This window comes from Mirounga leonina, unplaced genomic scaffold (assembly GCF_011800145.1).
Source record: "Mirounga leonina isolate KUSES-001 unplaced genomic scaffold, KU_Mleo_1.0 Mir_366, whole genome shotgun sequence".
Classification (NCBI taxonomy): domain Eukaryota; kingdom Metazoa; phylum Chordata; class Mammalia; order Carnivora; family Phocidae; genus Mirounga; species Mirounga leonina.
The window spans coordinates 14,859,611-14,878,322 of NW_023270709.1; the positions used below are offsets into that span (position 1 = coordinate 14,859,611).

Genomic DNA, 18,712 nt, shown 5'->3' on the forward strand with positions numbered 1-18,712 from the left:
AGATTCATTCTACTACATTATCAACCCTGTGGTGGGGTTCCATAATCCAGGGAACAAATGGGCATGTCTCGAGGGAATTTAGGATAAAAAGCTGGATTTGAAATTCTCCTTTGTGTGATTTTAGGCAAGTAACTTTATCTCTGTGAGCTTCGTTTTTTTTCAATCTGTCGAAGTTGTATAATACCATCCAAAAGAATTTTTCTGAGAATGAAAAGAAATGGATTTATTTGAAAGTGGAGCATATAGTGATTAGGCACTAAGAGTCTATCATACATTCAACTCTCTTCAATCTGCAATAGCCTATTCACTTCTAAAAGTAGCCACCATCACAAAATACCAGTGAACAGACAAGGCCAGAGGTAAAGGAGAGATACTGCAGAATGGACTTCCTTTACATCTTCTTGGGGAAACTAACATGTTCAAGTGAGAAAATCAGCAATGCTTTTTACCTACCTTAATTGAAGAATTGGAGTGAGCAGCTAATTATGCCTGTGTTCTAAGTTAAAGAGAATTACAGGATATTACAACTTCTCAGGCCAGTATTTTGTGTCCTTAAACTGACATAATAATTTCTTTAAAACGTTGTAACGGATATTAAACCATCTGTAGCTATTTTGCATCCTCATATCACTGGGAGTATTATTGCTGTCATTCAATTTTTAAAAACTTGAGCTTTATGACTTTACAGATTTTCTTGACTTTAAGTGCAGTTTTATTGTATCTTGAAAATATTTTCTGTAGATGCACAACTCGAATTGTTTTTATTGAACAAATGTTTAAGCTTCTCAAGGACAGAGAGAGTGTCTTGCAATTCTTTCATACCATCTGTATGTACCCAAGATAGTTTGGAGAAATTAACAAGCAGATATTGAATACAAAAAATACAGACATTCTATAAAGCATTTCGTAAGAATCATTCCACTGGTAGGTCACTTTTGAGATTACAGCAACACTTTTAATTATAGCATATCTGGGCATTTGGAAAAATCTTATTAGGATCAGTGCATAACACATTCTGGAGATAATTAAGAACTCCTAAGCTTTTTGAGATTCCATTTTACATCATTGGAGCTAGCCTGCCAATGAATAAGCTAGACGCTTGAGAAAATTTGCAGAACTATTTAAAAATGCATGGTTTAAGTCTTTCTCCCTTCTTGGAGTCGGGAATAATCTGTCTGATTAAATTATAACCCAACATAAGTAGTACTTTAGAATCAGTCAATACTTCCTTCTCCTCAACCTGATTTCCAAGGCAGAGGCATAAAATTCCCATCATACTCTATAATTTAGGTATTAATCTTTGACTCATCCTTGACATTCTACTTACACCTACACAAAGTCTTTCAGTCTTACAAAATGTCACCATTTCAAGGTTTAGCAAATTGAGGCATACAGCTCTTTACCGCTAAAAGAAAAATCTCTCTCCTTCTGACTTTTTGCTCCCTCCCTCTCCCCGAAACTACTTTAGCACAAGACAAGTTTTTATCCTATCTCTGCTAACTTCATAAAATTGTTGTATAAGCTCTCTAAGTTAATTGAAACTCTTGAAAGTTAAGAGCTTAATAAAAACTCAAAGGGTGGGGCACCTGGGTGGCTCAGCCAGTTAAGCTTCTGCCTTCAGCTCAAGTCATGATCCCAGGGTCCTGGGATCGAGCCCCACCTTGCGTTGGGCTCCCTCCTCAGTGGGGAGTCTGTTTTTCCCTCTACCCCCTCTGCAACTCGTGCTCTCTCTCACTCACTCTCTTTCTCAAATAAATAAATAATTTTTTTTTAAAAAACCTCAAAGATTTCCTAAAGAATATGCTATGTTTTATGTCATCGATGATACCTTCCAGAAATTACCTTCACACCATTCTGCTGCACAGTTCCACAGCAACTAAGGCTTCTATTATTAATATATTCCTAGCATTATGCTCTCATTATAAAAACTCCTATGATATTTGATTGAATTTAGATTTCTGCTTCCCCTTAAGACTTCTTAGCACAATGATTCTTTTCCCTAGCTATACATTAGAATCACCTGGGGAGCTTTTAAAATACCAATGTCTGGGCCTTACCCCAGAACAAATAAATCAGAATCTCTAGGGGTAAAGTCTGAGCTTGGGTATATTTTTTAAAGTTATGATTTTTTTCAAGTGCAGTCAGGTTTTAAACTACTGTTTTAGCAATTCAGGGGGCACTTATGTTGGGTTTGGCCAGGGCTGCCCAGTTATCTTCCAAGGATGACCCATGACCTGTGCATTGGCAAGACCCTGACCACCTCCAATATATGAAGCCAGCATTTAAACTTTATTTTTTTTAATATTTATTTATTTATTTTAGAGGGAGAGAGCATGAATTGGGGGAGGAGCAGAGGGAGAGGAACAAGGAGACTCAGTGCTGAGCAGGGAGCCCAAAGTGGAGCTCGATCCCACCACCCTGAGATCATGACCTGAGCCAAAATCAAGAATCAGATGCTTAACCAACTGAGCCACCTAGGCACCCCAAGCATTTAAACTTTAATGTGCTCCGATGTCACCTGTGAATCTAAACAAAATGCAGATTCTGATTCAGTAGGTCTGGGGTAGAACCTAAGACTCTGCATTTCTGACCAGCTGTCAGGTACAAATGCTGCCCAGGGGAACACCTTACCCCTTAAGAGACTGCACTTGTTTGCACTGCTTCACCTTCCAAATATACTGGTTGAGAATTCATATCCATAGGTGTGACCTCTCCCTTTAGACCCAAATTTCTTATTTCCTTTTGAACATCTACTCTTGAATGTTTGTGAGACACTTGAAATTCAAAGCGACTCCAACTGAAATTCACAGTCTTAGGTCAAGTCGTCATCATAGCTTGCCTGGACTTTGTCAACTGCCTCTTAACAAGATTCCCTGGCTCTTGTCTAGAGAATAAAACCAGAACAGGATATCCATCACAGTGTGATTCCTGCTTACCTCTTCATCCTTCTCTGCCAACATCCAAACCTGTCCTCTGGAGGAGCCCCTTCATTTTCTCATTCCTCTTGAAATAAGCTAGGCTTTTTTCCTTGCTTGCATGCCTTTCTGGGCTACCCCCTCTACCTAAGACCCTCTGCCCCACTTTATCTTCCTGCTTAACAGCTACTCAGCTGTGAACTTAAACTTGCTCTTAAGCGCTCTATATGGGCCAAGACAAGTTGGTCAAATTCCCTCTTCCATGTCTCCATTAAAGCACTCCAACCTCTGAATTGTAATTATTTTTTTTTATAACATTTCCTTTACCAAACTAGAGCCACCACATCATTTCTGCCCTGAGAACCCTGTTGTTTCTTTGTTGTTGTTTTTAAGCACAAGTCCTTTTGAATCAACTACAGAAATGGCAAAATGAATGGGTAACACTAAATTGTCACCAGTGTTGCCTCCTTTATTCTTTTGTTCAATAAATATTTTTTATTTCCTTAAGCTCAAATTGATTGCTTAGCTGCCCTGGAGAGCAACAGAGTTAAGAGATGTCAATTTAGCAAGTGGAAAAAATAAATGCTCATGTACTAGGATGAATTCAAATGCATAAAGGGTGGTTCTTATTAGGTTAATGTGGTTTCTTGCCTTTATGCCTTCATTCCACAGTTAGTCTCAGATAAAAGCTCATCATCATAAAAGCAACTCAAGATCCTTCCCAAAAAAGGTGAGGCAGTTTCAAAGGTATTCTTATTGTAGCATGCTTTACATAGCTTTTCAGGCATTGCAGTTTGAAGAAAGCCAAATTTCCAAGCTAAATTCTATAAGTGGAAATCGGAGGCTATGGTTAAGTGAACAGAAATAGAATTGACAACCTAAATGCGTCAACATCCATGAAAAGTGACATCAGCAGGTTTGGTGTGCCATTGCTTTTTTTTTTTTTTTTAAGGTGAGTAGGTGTTTAAAACTTTTAAATGTTTAGAAAGTGTTCTCTTCAGCTTATTTTTCTTTATGTAATTTTTTTAACAAGAAAGAAGTTCTTTGCAAGGATTAGAAGATACGTTAGCACCAACAAATGTAAAATCAGGTGTCTGGCTATAAACAAGGACATCCAAAAAGACTATAGCCCTCTCTCCCAAGAAATATAATTTGGGGATTATTATCATAATCCCAAATAATAAGAGGCCTCTGCACCTTGGATATGATCATGAGTATCTACAGAGCTGCCTGCCATACAACATTACCACCACTTGACTGTTCATGAACCATTTGATAAGTCTCCTTGCTGATAACCAAAAGGCTTCTTAATGAATTTTTTAAGAGGATAGAACAGATTAATTTAAAATTTCAAGCACAAAAAGATGAAAACATTCCCAGGCAATCTTTTCTATCATTCTGCATAAGTTTGTAGATGTTATTACCTTTAAAATGAATTTGTGAGCCCAGAAGAGAATATGTAGGTTGTTCTATCAAAATATTTTACCTCTACTGGTGAAAGGCAATCAGTAGAACTCTTGATGAAGCAAAGTTAATCCCTCCATTCTCTTTGTACCCTAAGTGCCAAGTATGTGTCTTTATTATAGGACATTCATGTTTATTGTATTTTGAATCTATTTACTTCAGTAGACTGTGAATTCTTTGAATGCAGGGATTTTATTTTTAACCATTTCTGGATGTTAGCACTTCACCAGTGTCAGATGTTTTTGCAGACCAAAAGTGGTTCAGTACCAGCAATTTCATATTGTTTAATCTAATAATTGTTCGAAGTTTGATGAATGAATACTCAATCAATTACTTCACAATATTCCATTTAGCAGGGTTGGACTTCTCAAAAAGAAAGTCAGCATCTATTCCATAACTTTCATGTTTTACAATGTTTATGAAATGATAGGAAGTATCAATTAGTCAACTGCCGACTTGATACTATGGGGATTTGCCCAGTTATTGTGACAAATAATTCAGTGTTAATAGAGATCAAATCATGGAACACTACATCAAAAACTAATGATGTAATGTATGGTGATTAACATAATAAAAATTTTTTTAAAAAGCTAAAAAAATAGAGATAAAATAAGACCTCTGTGCCTCATTATTTTCTGATAAATGAATTAAAGTTTCATAGATCTTTTGAATAGGAGAATGTTTGTTTCTAGAAACAGTTTTTCATTCAGTGTGCATGTTTATGTGCTACATATATATTATTCTCCATATATAGATTTTTCTCAACAATTCTTAAGAGCAGACAAAAACTAAAGTGGAAAAAATTAACTCTGGAAAGTTTAAGTGAGATTTTTGAGGAAGATGCCTCCTTCTGTCTTCAGAAGAGATTCAAACCAGTCAATAAAAGGATACCAGGGTCAAACTAAATTGGATAGAGCCATATTTCTCTTAATTGTATTGCTCAAGTGATGATATGAAAAATCCTTTATACCATTTAACAATATATCTCAACAATAGCAAGTTATCTTGTGAAACAAGATAACCACATAAACATTCCAAAGGACCATTTTTACTTTTTAATGGATATTTCTATCTCACTTAAATGATATGTTGGCTTTGAAGCTAGTCTAATTTAGCTTAATATCTCAAAAATAGACATATATATATATATATTCCCTTCTTTTAAAACCAGTTTCCTTCCAGTATTAGTATTCAAAATGACTTGCTGCTATGAAAAATAATTAGAGCAAGAATTGCTGCTCCTCTAATGTAGAAGTCTCACAATAGGCTGTCCATGTTTAAGAGTAAGAAAGATACGGGGCACCTGGGTGGCTCAGTTGGTTAAGCATCTGCCTTCGGCTCAGGTCATGATCCAGGGTCCTGGGATAGAGCCCTGTGTTGGGCTCCCTGCTCAGCGGGGAGTCTGCTTGCCCTCTCCCTCTGCCCCTCCCCCCCAATTGGGCTCTCTTTCTCTCTCCCTCTCAAACAAATAAAATCTTTAAGAAAAAAAAGAGTAAGAAAGATACAGTATAACTCCTTCCCAAGGAATGAAAATACCATTGGGTTGGGTTAAGTGTTTAGAGGTCAGCCTTTCAATCTCCCAGAACATTAACTGAAATGTATGAGGTAGAAAAATGGACATTAAAATCAATTAACTCTTGGGGCACCTGGGTGGTTCAGTCAGTTAAGCGTTGGACTCTTGATTTCAGCTCAGGTCATGATCTCAGAGTCTGGGGATCAAGCCGGTGTTAGGCTCCATGCTCAGCAGGGAGTCTGCTGAGATTTTTTTTCCCCTCTGCCACTCCCCCTGCTCCCCCCACTTCTCTCTCTCTAAAATAAATAAATCTTTTTTTTAAAAGTTAAAAAAATTAACTTTTCTTTCAATTAAAAAAAATAACTTTCTTTTTTGCACTGTTGATGGGAATATAAAATGGTACAGCCACAATGGAAAAACAGTATGGCAGTTCCTCAGAAAAATTAAAAATAGAACTCCCATATGACCCAGTAATTCCACTTCTGGGAATAAACCCTAAAGAATTTAAAGCAGAACTTGAAGAGGTATTTGTAAACCCACATTCTCAGCAGCATTATTCACAATTGCCAGAAGGTAGAAGCAACCCATGTGGCCATTAGCAGATGAATAGATAAACAAAATGTGGTATATCCATAAATAGAATATTATTCAGCCTTAGAAAGGAAGAAAATTCTGACACATGCTATAACATGGACAAACTTTGAAGACGTTATGCTGAGTGAAATAAGCCAGTCACAAAAACACAAATACAATATGATTCCACTTACATATGATACTTAGAATAGTTGAATTCATACAGACAGAAAGTAGAAGGATGGTTGCCAGGGACTGGGAAGTGCAAGGAATGGGGAGTTATTGTTCAGTGGTACAGGGTTCAGGTTTGCAAAACAAAGAGTTTTGAAGATAGATGGTGGTGATGGTTTCATAACAATATAGGTGTACTTCATACCGCTGAACTCTACACTTTAAAATGGTGAGATGGTAAATTTTATGTTCTGTGTACTATACAACAAGTTAAAATTTTTTAATTAAAAAAAAAAAAAGCATCACCAAAAGGCACTATCCATTGTCTTGGTCAGAATAGACACACACAGCCACACATGGGTAGCACAATGAATATTCTGAATCAGACACAATAGTCAGTCATACTGGGTGTGGCACCCAAGCATCTGTGCTTTTGCTTGGGCTCTGTGACTTACCAGCACAGACAAGTCCTCTCCATTCTTAGGCTTTGCATCAACCCCTTCTGTAAAACGAAGTCATAATCCCACTCCTGATTTCCATATGATGTAGTCATGAGAATCAAATGATGATTTTTCAACTGAAAAATCCATGTCAAGTTGGAAGGTGGGTAGGGTCCAACAAAGGGCTTTTATGCCGGGAGACTCTATTAATAAACGGAGGTGTTTAAAATGGTAGACAATCTGAAGAAGGCCTAGTGGACACTCCTTTCCCTTCTTAGCTGAATGGCCTTATGGAGAAGCCCACCTTAAACCTACCTTGGTTTTACCACCTAAGAACCTATTTCTTGTGTAACTGTAGGCAAGTTACGTTATCTCTTTGCACTTTGGTTTTCTCATCTGTTAAATGAGAATAACAATCAGTAATTACCTTGGGGGTTGAGACTAAGGTAGATCACAGTGCTTAAAACAGTTCACCTGGCTGTCAACAAATTTAGCAATAGAACATCACCTCCATACATACCCTATGGCATTGGTTCTCAAATTTTAATGTGCACATGAATTTCTTGAAAATCTTATTAAAATGCAGATTCTGAAACAGTAGGTCTGGGGTGGGGCCCAAGATTCTATGGTTCCCAAGTGCCCAGGTAATGCTGTTGCTGCTCATCCATGGACACATTTTGAGCAGCAAGATTCTACATGGGTCTCACAGTGTGATTCACTTCTAAATATTCTGGTCTCACTTTACAAAAAGAAATAAAAGAGAAAGTTTAATCAGGCCTCAGTTCTATTGACTTCAGTTCTGAAAATTCTAGACTCTTTGACCAATAAGTTACTTTTGACCTACAGACTCAATCATTTAACATCTCCATCTTACATGAAAGGGAAAGAAAAGCCCACAGCTGATGAGTCATGTGTCTATCATCACCGAGCAATAGATTTAGGATCAACATCTGGGGTTCTTAGTTCCCAATACTCACACTTCCCAGGAATACAGTGATTGACGACAGTCTGAACCCAACACTCCCGTAGACATACATCCTAACTGAGGAAGTTTGGGAGACAGAGGGACAATGGTTGGCCTCTGGAGAGAAGCCAGTGGCATATCCTGCTTAATTCTGTTCCAAAATGTTCCTCTGAACCTTCCCAAAGGAACAAAAATGAATGACTAATCCACGTTTTGTCAATATCTTAAAACCTAAGCAAGTTTTTTTTTTTTTTAAGATTCTTTAAAATCTAAGCAAGTTTTATGCGAAATATCCCAGACCATTTCCACCCTGATAATGATTTTTCCTTGGAAATTCAAAAAGCACTCAGCCAGGATTCAGGTTTGTTTGGCCTTTGGATCTTTGAATCTCAGCCTTCAGGGTCTTAGTCTTACTCTTTAAAACAGAACCACTGGGGTCCTCCTTGAAGAACAGACAGTAATGGTGACAGCCAACACCTAGGGCCTTATGAGACAGTCGACGCAGAGGGGGACTTTCTCCACACCCATGACTAACCACTCCAGCTTCCTGAGAATGTGTTATAAATGTTCCCAGAGCTGCGTTGCAGCCCAGTGGGTGCTTTCTTGGCTCTGTCTCACCACATATGTTATCTTCATGGTAGCTGCTCCCAAAAAGGGTTGTAACTCAAGGGAATCTCTTCACAGATTCAAGTCTGGCTTTCAAACAAGGAGCTCTCAAACCTGTCAAATCAGGGAAGCAGACGGTATCTCTATTTTGGGATACATTTTTCCCTCTGGGTGTGTAAAGGTTTCCTTCGGGACGACTCTTCCCTCTTACATTCATGGGTTTGACGCTTGCATGTTGGAAACCAACTCTGTGTCTAAGACACTGATCCCTTTCAAGGTGTACAATTCAGTGAAGTTCAGGTTGAATCCATAGGGAGGGGATAGTGGGGGGCGGGGGTACACGATGCACAGCTTAATGTACACAGCATGTAGCATTAGTTGAATACTTCTGTTGGTTGCCATAGGAATGAGAAGACTTTTGATTTTAAATCATAGTTCCTCTGGAGCTATGTTAAAAATGTGACTGTGGATTCTTGCTGTTTACAGCTAGGAGCTTTTTAAATCAAGAGCTCTTAAAAAAAATGCAGCCCAAATGTTTACCTGCCAAAGGAGGTTACGCTAACCTGAAAAAAAATGTCATTCCCAAGGCCCTATCAGCTAAAGAACATGGACTTCTTCCAACTACCTTAGGCATCACAACTTCCAAGCTAGTGAAAAACAGTGTGGTCCTGTTATTTTTCTTCCAGAAGGGATCTGTGAAATACACAAAAACTGGTGGTAACTCCCCCAAGGCAGTTGTCATTAAATTGTCGTGGGATGGGGGGGGGGTCGCAGGGGAATATTTTTTTAAAAATGAGCAATTGATGTAAAACCCATAGTTCTTGAAATCATTTTTTTTAAGATCTTATTTATTTATTTGAAAGAGAGCGAGCACATGGGGGGTGGGGTGCAGAGGGAGAAGCAGGCTCCCTGCTGAGCAGGGAGCCAGACTCTAGGCTCAATCCCAGGACCCTGGGATCTTGACCTGAGCCAAAGGTAGACACTTAACTGACTGAGCCACCCAGAGGCCCTTGAAATCATTTTTTAAAATTATTTGGTAAAACATAGTGTTTTTACCAACACTTCTGTGTTGGGTTCCTCCATCAGTTGGCCCCCTCATCATTTTAATCACTAATTCAAAGTTCTGACATGGATTACCAATCTGCAATTTTAGGGTTAAACACTGCACTAAGTTTGATTAGTGTCTACTCCTCCAGTCTCCCACCACCAACTAGATGCTGCATTTTTCATCTAATTTGAAAAGCTATGGATAAATTAAATATGTTAACAGTTGTGCATCTTATGTAAAGCTTCCCAATTGGCATATGCCAAGTTGTTGCCCCCCAAGCCCTGGATGGCTGAGCCCCCAAAGCTGACTGCCCCTGAACACATCTACTCATTTACACGTATGATCATTTTCAGTGTACGCCTTAATATGAAAAAAGTTGGGAGAATCTAAGTTTGCCTAACTTGCACTCTCCTTGAGAAAAGAAATTGGTCTAGTTTATTGATGTATTCCCAACAACTCATGCATTGCCTGGCACATGGTGAATGATAAACAATTATCCCCAATTAAATAATTACAAATAAATGAATAGTGACTGAACATTTAGACCAGACATGTCTGGACCTCCCCCTGGAAAAATAGAAACGTCTCGTGTCGAGCTTTTTATTATGCAATGGATAAAGGGCCTATTCTGCTGCAAGCATATATATATATATATAATGTCATTTAATTTGGCTGAGGAAAGAGATGAGTTTATGAGAAAGAGTGGCCAAAATTCTGCTATAGTTTGTAAATCCCTGTTGAAGGAAAAGGAAAGCAGAGTGGTAGAAAGAAAAACAGCTGCCTTTTTGGTGAGGATATGTTGGCAGGGGTTCTAGATGCTCCCCTCCTCTGCGTGGCTCTCTAGAAAAAGAACAAACATGGAAGAGCTCATCAAGTCCACCAGCTCTCTGTGGGGGGAAGATACTTATAATAACTAACACTCTGGGGCGCTTACTATGGGCCAGGTACCATTCTAGATGCATCTAGAAGTAATATTTCAATAATACATGAGACAAATGTGGTTGGGGTGCATGGGATGGGATGTCTTACTCTCACAACTCCTTATATTTCTAAGCTATTGAAGAAATATTTTAAAGTAATACCTAACCTTAGGTGCTTCCTGTGTGTCAGTTTCTCTGTTGTCTACATAGGTTATCTCTCTCTTTTTTTTAAGATTTTATTTATTTATTTGACATAGAGAGAGAGAGAACAAGTAGGCAGAGAGGCAGGCAGAGGGAGAGGGAGAAGCAGGCTCCCCGCTGAGCAGGGAGCCCGATGCGGGACTCGATCCCAGGACCCTCGGATCATGACCTGAGCTGAAGGCAGCCGCTTAATTGGCTGAGCCACCCAGGTGCCCCTACATAGGTTATCTCATTTGATTCTTATTTTTATTTTTATTCTACAGAGATGGAAGATGAGGCCTAGAGAGGTTAGCTTGCTCAGCTAACAAGCAGCAAAACCTGGATTCCCAAGCCAGTATTTTTAACTACATTACTGCATTGTCTCCAGAATGATTGGAAAACATTTCTTTGGTGTTTATTATATAGCAATGAGTATTTGAAGCTAAATCTGACAATTTTTTTTCCAGGTACTAATAATGCTTGTGAAGAATGAAAACTCAGTAAATAGCAATAAGGTTCTCTTTGTTTCAGAAGCAAGCACCCACTTACCATCACTACCCTTTCTAAGCATGGTGGTGGAGGTGGGTCTTCTGTTTTCTTCAATCCACTAGGAGCAAAGAATGCTGATTTAGAAACCTGATACCTATGATATGATGCTCCTCAGTGCCTTTGGGTGATAGATCCCAAAGACATTTATCTCTGAAAACAAACCAGGAGCTGTGTCATGAATAATAATAATATTTGTTATGCAAATACCCTTACACATATGCATAAGGAAAACATTTAGTATTAATATTTAAGCACATAGACCTTGTTGTAGAATATGTCAGTATATTAAACACCTAAAAGGGATGAAATAGTTACCAAAGTTTCTTTGATTTATACAATTTTGTTTGGTTTTTTACCTTGGCATTTGGGAAGGGGAAAAAACGTAGTTCAAGGCTACCACGTGTCTAAATTCATTTTGATCATTTTCTTCATCTGTGTCTGTATATCTCTATCTCTGTCTGTCTGCCTCTCTGTCTTTTTCTAATCTCTACTTCTACTTGTACATCTCTATCTATCTATCCAATCTATCTATTGGTAATCCTCGGTTTGCATAGTAGTATGGGATTTTCAAAATGACCTTGAAATGACCTAAAAATGACTTATACTGTTTTGACACAATTCAAACTCACTCCTTGTGGGCTCTCACTGCTATATTCAATCTTATTTTCCTAATGTGCTTTGGAAGTTCAGGAGCCACATCTTCTGCGGCTGCCTTCAGCTCAGGTCATGATCCGAGGGTCCTGGGATCAAGTCCCGCATCGGACTCATGCCCTCAGAGACCACTATTCTTTTTTCCTTCAACACATCTTGGGATATTTTCAAGTTGCTTATCTGGATTTTTAGGAGGACTAAGAAAATGCAGTTGGACTTGTGATTAATTTTTCCCCCTCCAGGAGAGTTGAAAACAAATTACACACACACTCTACCCATAAAGAATTGAGGGCAATGTGATTTCTTGCCAGGGCGAATGTGGTCAAATATCATTAAAATAAATCTTCAAATTTGTGTTTAAAAAAGCTACTACTGTCAATGCATTTCTCCATCAGTAGCTGGCCATTTTCACGTCTTCATAGTTAGGGATTTGAGAGTTACAGTAAGTAGAGAGTTGCTTAAGGATTCCTTTCCCTACTCAACAGCTCTTCATTTCCCTATTCCCAGATCAATTAGATAAACACTAAGATAGAAACATGATGTATGAGTATTCTTTCTGCCAAGCAAAGAAATTTCTGTATTATAAGAAAGATCAGCTTACTACAATCCAATTGGCAGAAGAGTACAATGCCATTTTCAACGATTGTTCTTTTCAACTCTGTGAACCAGCCCTTCTACAAGTATGAAAAGCGGGGAAAGAATATTTTCAGAAGTGGGCAGCAAGTGGAGCTAAAGACTTCATTCTTCTTGGCCCTGGCCTCCACCATATGGGCCAATGCCACCTCTCTTCTAATGTGGCTTTCTTCAATGCAGTCCAGAATAGGGGGCTGTGTGATTTTTATTTTGAACGATTTTCCTGCTAACTGAGAATGGGCCAAGTGGGCACAATTTTGACATGATGTTCTTAAATAGGATTTAGAAGTCTGCCTATGGTCCTTTGTGGCAGTGTCAATCCCTGGTCCAAATTAAGACGTTTACAGATTTAATGCCCATCTCTGCCAGCTGAATGCAGGCTTACCTCATTTCATTGCACTTTGCTTTATTGCACTTCATAGATACTGCGTTTTTTACAAACTGAAGGTTTCTGGCAACACTACATTGAGCAGGTGTATTGGCTCCATTTTTCCAACAGAATTTGTTCACTCCATGTCTCTGGGTTATATTTTGGTAATCCTCACAACATTTCAAACTTTATTATTATTATAATTATTACTATGTTTATTATGTTTATTATGGTGATCGGTGATCAGTGATCTTTGATGCTGCTATTGTAATTGTTATGGGGCATCATAAACCACACCCATATAAGACGACGTGCCAAATCAGTTAATGTTGTGTGTATTCTGACTGTCCCACCAACTGGCCGTTCCCCCATTTCTCTCCCTCTCCTCAGACCTCCCTATTCCCTGAGACACAACAATATTGAAATGAGGCCAATTAATAATTTTACAGTGGTCTCTAAGTGTCCAAGTGAAAGAGAGTCACACATCTCTCACTTTGAATCAAAGGCTAGAAATGGTTACACTTGGTGAGGAAGGCATGTCAAAAGGTCCTCTGATGGATCTGGGCAAAGTCCATTGAAAACGTTCTGGAAAGCATTCGCCCTTCTAGGTGCCATTAAGAACATTTGTGACTCATGGGAAGAGGTCAAAATATTAAGATGAACAGGAGTTTGGAAGAAGTTGATTCCCACACTCAGGCATGAGGGGTTCAAGATGTCAGTGGAGGAAGTCACTGCAGATGGGGTGGAAACAGCAAGAGAGCTTGAGTGACAAGTGAGCCTGAGGATGGGACTGAATCGCTGTCATCTCATAATAAAACCTGAACAGATGAGGAGGTGCTTCTCATGGGTGAGCAAAGAAAGTAGTTTCTTTTTTTTTTTTTTTAAAGATTTTATTTAGTCATTTGACAGAGAGAGACACAGCGAGAGAGGGAACACAAGCAGGGGGAGTGGGAGAGGGAGAAGCAGGCTTCCCGGGGAGCAGGGAGCCCGATGCGGGGCTCGATCCCAGGACCCTGGGATCATGACCTGAGCCGAAGGCAGACACTTAATGACTGAACCACCCAGGCGCCACCCAAGAAAGTAGTTTCTTGAGATGGAATTTACTCCTGGTGATGATGCCGTGAAGACTGTCAAAATGACAACAAAGGATTTAGAATATGACGTAAACTTAGTTGATCAAGCAGCAGCAGGTTTTGAGAGGATTGACTCCAATTCTGAAAGAAGTTTCTACTCTGGGTAAAATGCTTATCAAACAGCATCACAAGCTACAGCAAAATCATTCATGAAAGGAAGAATCAATCCATGTGGCAAACTTCATTTTTGTTTTATTTTAAGAACTAGCCACAGCCACCCCACCTTCAGCAACCACCACCCTGACTGGTCGGCAACCACCAACATGGAGGCAAGACCTTCCATTGGCAAAAAGATTGCAAATTCCCTGAAAGCTCAGAGGATGATTAGCATTGTTTAGCATTGAAGTATCTTTAAATTAAGATATGTACATTGTTCTTTTAAACATAATGCTATTATACACCTAATATACTATAGTATAGTGTAAACAACACTGGGAAACCAAAAAATTCACTTGACTTGCTTTATTGTGATATTTACTTCTTTGCGGTGATCTGGAACTGAACCTGCAATATCTCCAAGGTATGCCTATACCTGGCACCTTATACATATGTGAGGCCTCAAAACATGACTACATGCTTGCATGGAATACAAGTAGGCTCCTCCTCTCTGTGAGACTTTGTTTTTCCCAGTCTACCTTCCCAACTCTCGCAGCCTTCGTTAGCTTTCCAACTATCATCAAAACCTTCTCACAAGAAAAGTCTGGAAATTCAATTACTTTAAAGTAAAAGTAACCGATGATGGCTTAAAGTGTTTCATCTCCCAGGGAGAGTTCAATATGGATAAAACCTCAGATAAAATGTTTGCAGTCTCCTACCATTTAACGACAATCATTAGTGAGCAGGGAAGGAGAGACTTATTTTGAGGGATGGGTTAAGACATAAGAGTGACTTGCCAACCAAAGAGAAACCACTGCTATTGCAACATATTCTGAGGTCAACTATCTGCAGAAATAAAATGAATATATTGTTTTCTATACTTATTTAGCAAGCTAGCCCTTAACCAAAGATCTTCAATGTAGGGACCCCACCAAAGAATCCAAAATGCTCCCACACTTTAAGAGAGCTTCTAATATTTTAAAATTAAAGTTGGGTTTGTTGGGAAAAGAGAAACTTCCCCAAGATTTCATGAAGAGAGAAGGCAGAACTTCATGTAGTTCACCACAAATATAAAACATCGTCTGCTAGAGAGCTCTCTAGCAGATGTTCATAAGAACATATGATTGGTAGTTTTAGCTTCCTCTTTCATCAGGCTTAACTCAGCAGCCCCGGCTTGGTATCTGATTTGTTCTGATCGGGTGAAGCAATTAAACAAGTAAAATTAATTATAAAATTGTCGATAACACAAAACTCTTCATCTCTTAGTAAACAGTAAACCCAGACTGATTCTGATGGAAGCCAATACGATGATACCAAAAGAACAAAAAAGCCAGTTGTCTACTTACAAATCATGTGACTTCCTTTCCCAAAATGTCTAGGTCTTATGCCATCCAATAGAATAAATAAGTATACCCCCAAATTAATTAATGCAAGCTGCTATCTTCCCTGGTCTCCAGATTCCATCGTGAAATATACCTCCATTTTGAATTAATCAAATACTGCTCCCCTTTGTCCTCATACACATATGCTCTTGTCACCAAACTGAATAGAAAGTATACATATCTCTACCATGTCGTGTATTTGTAAAAATCCCGGATTATTTTTTTCAGTCTTACAGTTCCAAACTTCCATATTATAACACTTTTGATGTAAAAGATATAACTCTACTTTGGCCTCTTTTAAAATAATTTTTTATTTCTTGCTCACTAGGATATGTTAACATTGTCTGAGTTAACTTTTCAAGCTGATGTCTTGAAGATGATTTGGGCTGAACTGTTCAGTGCAACATAAGTGTTAGTCTGAATCCTTGCTCTAACTTTGCCTTCTGGTTCTATTATACCTCAGAACAGTGGATCATTATAAACATTGCCTTTGAGCAGATTAAAGTTACGAAACAGAGCTGAGCTGATCAGATCATGACATTGGCTTTTGAACATTACAATTGCTTCCCACTTTTAAAAATAATTCCTCACCCAGATATTCCTATATGCAATCTATATCTATGCTCTCAGAGAGTAAAAGCATTTTTTAAAAAATCTATTTCAGAGGCTGGTCATACTATGTTTTTAAAAAAAAACCCAGTTGCTAATTATTTAGGAAAATGAAGTCCCCATTTTGCAAGTGAAGAATCGTCTCCTTCTCCAATATATTTCTTTCTCTAAATTGAAATTTTCCTCTCTGAGTTTTCTTAAATCATGGTCCTTTCATATTGCATGTACATTGTGTAAGACACTTCAAATTTACCTTTCTTGGTCAACTCTCCAAAAATGATTTACTTCCAAACCCATCCCCCAACCTCTGGAAATCAACTCTATTTTTCAAATTTCCAATTTAGCATCTCTGTCTTCAATCACACATTCATCTGTGCTCACCTAAATGTTCAGTGTTTGTCAGCAGCAGTAGATTGCGCAATCTCTCTCCCCATCTCTCTCTCTCTCTCTCTCTCTCTCACCTATGAGTCATTACAATTTCCATAGATTCACAATAGAGAGTTCAGAACCTGTCGCCCACACCTCACTGTAAGCTAAAGAAACCAGAAGACAGCTTTCTCCTCTTGTAAATGTCAAGTGTTCAGCATGTCTCCATTGGAGGCTGAATAGAAATGTAACCTTACAAAAGTAAGTCCTTGGGTCTGAGCAAAGCATTGAGTATTCTGCTCCAAGGTGGACTTTCCCTACAAGAACATATGATTGGTAGTTTTAGCTTCCTCTTTCATCAGGCTTAACTCAGCCGCCCCAGCTTGGTATCTGATTTGTTCTGATCGGGTGGTAGAGCCCACAAGATAAACAGCAGATTTTCAGGTTTGTCTCAAAAGCAGCCGGAAGAATTCTGTCTATGGGAGGGGGGAGTGTGGTGGCCTTCCATCCAAGACTTCTCAAATGTACCTTCTTTTTTCTTAACAATCCAACATACCACACACCATGCCACACTTATTACTAATTCTTCTTGGTCAACAAAGGGTCAAAAACCCACTATCGGGCTTTCATCTGGCTCTCATTATGCCTTTCATGAGCACATCTCCAAGTATTATGTCTAAAAGTCCTTCCTGAGGTCTGGTAGGGAAGATATCCCACCAGAATAAGCTCAGGTATCTAACCAAAGTTTCCTTTTGCTGTTGGGTTTACTTTGTTACATTCAGACAGAAAAGAACGCTTTTAGACAGATTGGCATGATTTGGGCTGGAGCTTTGACCAAGCAGTCAGAGACAGGAAGGGGAAGAAAGGCCAGGAAGAGGGAGGGGGTGAATTCAGATGTTCACTTTATATTTCACTCCAGAAAACAGCTCACAATTATAGTTACCCACCTTGTTTTGCAGCTCAGAATAAAAGTGGCGTTGCACCAACCCCTACCCAAGCAGCCATCGTGATTAGAAAGTACTCCACACCTTGGAGAACTGAAGAGACATGAGCATAATTTTAAATGCAAATTAAATTGAGGGGGTAGCAGAGAGAACACATAAAAGACAGTAAAACAAAACCTTTCAATTTTCTTAAATTAGCAGTCTAATGTGTTCTAAAGAGCAGCTCCACTCAGATCTCTTTTTAAGGGTTGCATTTCATCACAATATAAAATGGGCAAATCCATCACTCGCCTCTGCTCAGTGCTCTTGAATTGAGATTGAAGGGAAAATTAGAAGCTGTTCATTTGGGCTCGCATGCTCAGCAGCATTACACAGCTTCATTTGATGCTCTGCGGTGTCCTGCTGGTGAGTATCTGCTAACTTCAGGACTCTTCCTTTCCTGTCTCATTTTTGGCTACCTTTCTTTTCTAGGGGGTGGGGGGACAGCTCCCCAAAGAGCTATGTTATAATGCATTTTTTAAAAGCTGGGAAATTTCGGGCAGCTTTTTCAGCTTCTTCCAGCAACTGATTTGCAGAAGGAAAGAGAGTTATTTTCAGCCGAGATGCTGGTGACTGATCTATGTATTAATTATAACAGGGGAACATTGAGCATATGTTAAGCTCGAACGGCCTTTCCCTACAACCAAGAGCCAGCGTTAGGGTAAGAACTGGGTGCCCCCCAACAATTTCTAGGCAACTTTTCTATCCTACTCATTGTTTAATCATGTGATTCTGTTGCAATTGCAAATCAAACTGTGACTTGGGGCTATAAACATAAATTATTAAAGCCAAAACCCATTTTTCAATGACGATGACACTTCTCTGTGTAAGAGATGGAAGGGGTGATGGGGACCAGACCACATGATGGTTACATGTAGATTTTGATGGTGATGATATTGTGCCCAAGTTTTATATGGGAAACTGGTCATTTTCTTCCTTCAGAGTGGAGGATACAAAGAGGCTGAGGCTGGCGTCACCTTCTGTTGCTAAGGTAACATGCTCTGGCCATTTTATATGATAAAGGAGGTCCAGTGGACTGTATACATTATTCATCACTGTTCCAATCAAACAATCAAAATTGTTTACTTTCATTGGGAATTTAGTGAGATCAAAGACACTCCAGCTGAAATTTTTCTTGCTTTTACT

At 38.9% G+C, this 18,712-nt stretch overlaps 1 protein-coding gene across 1 annotated transcript in view; it reads left to right on the plus strand.

Annotated features, from left to right (window-relative positions):
- Nucleotides 1-17,058: 17,058 nt before the first annotated feature.
- The window catches only part of LOC118027218 (phosphatase and actin regulator 1-like), a 47,896-nt gene continuing 46,242 nt past the window's right edge, over nt 17,059-18,712 (plus strand). The window contains exon 1 of the mRNA XM_035030437.1: nt 17,059-17,932. The gene's annotated coding sequence lies outside the window, so the exon portion shown is untranslated. The remainder of the gene's footprint in view (nt 17,933-18,712) is intronic.